Source organism: Diabrotica virgifera, chromosome 3 (assembly GCF_917563875.1).
Source record: "Diabrotica virgifera virgifera chromosome 3, PGI_DIABVI_V3a".
NCBI lineage: Eukaryota > Metazoa > Arthropoda > Insecta > Coleoptera > Chrysomelidae > Diabrotica > Diabrotica virgifera.
The window spans coordinates 14,601,664-14,606,701 of NC_065445.1; positions in this window are offsets into that span (position 1 = coordinate 14,601,664).

A 5,038-nucleotide genomic window follows, 5' to 3' on the forward strand; every position below is an offset into this window, starting at 1 on the left:
ATAATGGAAGGTACCTACGAAAGCAAAAATTGAAGAGTATAAAGAATAATAAGATACCAAAGCATCTCTGCCGTGGGACCAAATACGCAAACCCTGATCCCTTTATTATAACAGATTATGTATTACATCTTGAGTCTTACTCTGTTAAATGCTTCCTTCAAGTAAATCAAACTTAAGAATGCGGATCTATGGTATTCTAATGCCTTTTCGCTCATCTGTTTTATGACGAATATTGCATCTGTTCACGACCTTCCTGTATGAAAACTTTATTGCTCATTCTGCTGTTATATTAACGTAACGCAGCAATTTTGGAAACATGGCAAGAAGCATTGAATACTACGACTTCTGCAATTTGGGAAGAAAGTGTGCGGAAATGTGAAAAGTTATTAGAAGAATGTTGGATGTGTGAAAATCGCATCGAAGTAATTAATCCAATCATTATTTACAATCCAAATGAAGATACCAACGACAGTTATTATGAGTATGGATCTAATTTTTGATTATGTAAGGTAGGTAATATGTTTTGATTTTCTCCTTAAGAAAAATTTTGAGTTTGTATTGTTATTATTTCATCAGTAGGGGAGAGGGACCAACAGTGAGACAATTTGTTTCCGCTCCCCTCCTTATATCCAATTCGTCTAGCAGTTTGTCAGTGCGTGTCTACTATCGATGCAGTTCCTTCGCGCCAGTATTTACTTTACAGCGAATGGGTGCAGGTCTGTTGTCGAACTACATTTGATTTGCACATGCTAAAGTAATTTTTATAGCTATCTTGTTTTGTTCTAACACTCCAAATATAAATAAATATTTTAATAGGCGATTTACGTCAGGGTAAGTAATATTTATGTAGTTTTGAAATATATTTAAATCTTGTGGATCCAATTTGTTTTACATGATATGCATTACAAAATGGCGGTCGAGGTCGGATGTCTAACAGTGAGACATAACATTAGGTCCAACACTGAGACTGTCTCACTGTTGGACTTTGACAATAATTATGAATAGCTTTGACAATAAGTATTTTATTTGTTTCAGATCAAACATGGATCCAAAGAAAAGAAAAATAGGGAACTGTCCTGAAGAAAAAATGAAAGAAGCAGTGAATCTTGTGCTGAATGGTGGAAGTATCAGAAAAGTAGCTGCTTCAAAAGGTATTGCTTTTCAAACTTTGGCAAGATACACAAAGAAAGCTAAAGAAGTTAGTGATGTCAGTAATATTCACATGTCACCTAACTACTCCGTAAACAAGGTTTTTACAACAGAAGAGGAAGCTTCCCTAGCAAAATATATAATCGATTGCTCCCGAATGTTTTATGGGTTGTCTGTTACCGATTGTCTTAAACTTGCCTACGAAATGGCTGTCTGCAATAAAAAGAAAATACCCGAAAAATGGCACAACCAAGAGAGGGCAGGATTAAAATCGTAACCGACATAAACAACTCTCATTAAGAACGCCAGAAGGCTGTAGCTTATCTAGGGCTACCTCTTTTAATAGACATAATGTGGGGATCTTTTTTGAAAATCTAAAGTCTGTTTATTCAAGAACTTCTGCATTTGCCGACGGAAGAAGAGTAATCTAGACGAAACATCCACTATGACGGTCCAGAAACCACAAAAAGTTGTTGCTGTTAAGGGGGTTAAGCAGGTAAATAAGGTAACAAGTGGTGAGAGAGGAACCCTAGTAACAACATGTTGCATAGTCAGTGCTACAGGCCAGTATTTACCTCCAGCAATGGTGTTTCCCAGAACCCATTTTAAGGAACATATGCTACATGGAGCCCCGCCTGGTACCTTGGGCCTTGCTTCACCTAGTGGGTGGATGAACACAGATTTGTTCTGTGAAGTAATGGCGCATTTCATTAAATATTCGAACAGCTCCAAAGAAAATGCGTCCCTTTTAATTTACGATAACCACGAAAGTCATCTTAGCGTTGCTGTTCGTAACCTAGCAAAAGCTAATGGGGTAACAATCTTAACGATTCCCCCACATTCTTCGAATAAATTACAACCCCTTGATGTGGGGGTTTATAGGGCGTTTTCGACAGCATATAATGCTTCGGTGGATAGCTGGATGCTGCGACACCCAGGTAAACCACTATCCATATATGAAGTGGCAGAATGCGTTGGCATACCTCATGAAAAGGCTCTTACGCCAAGTAATATAATAAACGCATTCAAAAAGTGTGGAATATATCCGTATGACGCAAGTGTATTTAGCGATGTAGATTTCTTGCCAAGTGCTGTTACTGATCGAGAAATTCCAGAAGAAAATATTACTAGTGGGTTAAATTCAACACAACCAAGAAGTGATGATGATCTTAGAACAGCAGAGTCATCAAGTGACGAAAACCCGAATATAACACAATCGGGAATCGAAAACCAAGATACGCCTAGTAAAAAATGCGCCTTTAGGAGTCCTGAAGATTTTCGAGGATTTCCAAAAGCAGAACCACGGAAAGCCAAAAACATAAAAAGAAAGGGAAAGAGTATAATTGCTACAGACACCCCAGAGAAAGAGGCAATAGAAGAAAGGTACAGGGCAAAAACACAAAAGGGAAAGGACAGATCTAAGATAGAGAAAGTACAAAAAATTAAGAAGAAAGTATTTGCTGAAGATTCCGAAACCTCCGAAGAAGAGCCACTACTAGATTCATCATCAGGAGATGAATCTTTTTTTTAAATTGACCCAGGTGATTTTTCGAATCTGCATAGTAACCCGACTAAAGGAGATTTTGTCTTAGTGGAATTCACTGGCAAAAAAGAGAAAAGAAAGATTTATTTCGTTGGAAAAGTCTTAAGAAGCGAAATAAATAGAACAGCAGAGTCAGCAAGTGACGAAAACACGAATATAACACAATCGGGAATCGAAAACCAAGATACGCCTAGTAAAAAATGCGCCTTTAGGAGTCCTGAAGATTTTCGAGGATTTCCAAAAGCAGAACCACGGAAAGCCAAAAACATAAAAAGAAAGGGAAAGAGTATAATTGCTACAGACACCCCAGAGAAAGAGGCAATAGAAGAAAGGTACAGGGCAAAAACACAAAAGGGAAAGGACAGATCTAAGATAGAGAAAGTACAAAAAATTAAGAAGAAAGTATTTGCTGAAGATTCCGAAACCTCCGAAGAAGAGCCACTACTAGATTCATCATCAGGAGATGAAACTTTTTTTTAAATTGACCCAGGTGATTTTTCGAATCTGCATAGTAACCCGACTAAAGGAGATTTTGTCTTAGTGGAATTCACTGGCAAAAAAGAGAAAAGAAAGATTTATTTCGTTGGAAAAGTCTTAAGAAGCGAAATAAATAGAACAGCAGAGTCAGCAAGTGACGAAAACACGAATATAACACAATCGGGAATCGAAAACCAAGATACGCCTAGTAAAAAATGCGCCTTTAGGAGTCCTGAAGATTTTCGAGGATTTCCAAAAGCAGAACCACGGAAAGCCAAAAACATAAAAAGAAAGGGAAAGAGTATAATTGCTACAGACACCCCAGAGAAAGAGGCAATAGAAGAAAGGTACAGGGCAAAAACACAAAAGGGAAAGGACAGATCTAAGATAGAGAAAGTACAAAAAATTAAGAAGAAAGTATTTGCTGAAGATTCCGAAACCTCCGAAGAAGAGCCACTACTAGATTCATCATCAGATGAATCTTTTTTTTTTAAATTGACCCAGGTGATTTTTCGAATCTGCATAGTAACCCGACTAAAGGAGATTTTGTCTTAGTGGAATTCACTGGCAAAAAAGAGAAAAGAAAGATTTATTTCGTTGGAAAAGTCTTAAGAAGCGAAATAAATAAAGAATGCGAAGTTACATTTTTAAAACATCGAAAAGAGGGTTCGAACAAATTTGTATTCCCCGAAATAGCCGACGAAGCTGTTGTTTCTATGAATGATATTAAATTTGTAATGCCCCCTCCAATTCTCTGTGGACACACAAGTCGACAAAGGGCTTCGTTTATGTTTGAAATAGATTTTAGTTTATTAAATGTTCAGTAAAATGTATTGCTTTCTTCAGTGTTTTGGTTAATATTAGACTTTTTCCTGTTAAAATAGTGTTAGCTGTTACTAAATACAATAAAATATTAATTACCAAAAGTCTGCCTTTTTCGTATAAGTGAATAACAAATATATATTTGTGCAATTTTTCTTGTCTCACTGTAGGGCAACTGTGCCCAACAGTGAGACAGGAGCAGCTGTTTTAATTAATTGCCATAAAATATTCTACTTCATTAAAAACACAAAATTGGTAGCAAGAATATTGAAACAGATGTTATAGCTTCAATATGCCTAAAAAACTAGTTACTTTAAAAAAATAGTAAAATAGTTATGTCAGTTACAAAAAAAAAAAAGCGTCTCACTGTTGGTAACTCTCCCCTAAATACTTCTTCTTTGAGTTACTTTGTTCAAATTTTAGGCATAAGTAGCTTCCATGACAATTTGCCAATATCGTTCTTGATCTTGCACGGCATGTAACATTCATCTGCTGATAAGCCAGTCCATTGACGAAGATTGCGGAGGAGTAAATACTTATCACTATAATTTAGAAACAATATAATTTGTAATTCTCTTCTATTTTTGATCTAATAATTATTGTATATCTCTAAATGAATGTAAAATACATTATCAGTGAAAACCGTATTTTTGTTTGTATTCGACGGTGCTTCAAATATTAAGAGAATGTGCTATTAACTTTAATCGTCTGAGATATAAAAACATAAAGCAAATAATTAAGATATTATCTAAGAGACAAAAACAATGGTTAAATGGTAAATATTTTTTATAAAAAAAATATTTTTTATAAAAAAAAATATTTTTTATATTTTGACAACGACACCCGATTTGGGCGTCGAAACGTTAATAAAATCATTTTTTTAGTAAAATTGTGGCTTATTTCCCATTAAAAATAGTTAATTGCTAAAATGCCACAAGAAAATAGCTTCAGAACAACATTAAGAGTTGTTTTTTACAAATTTTAGCAAGCAATTAAAGTAATTACAGAATAATATTGAATTATAAAATTTGTCAAATGAAACAACAA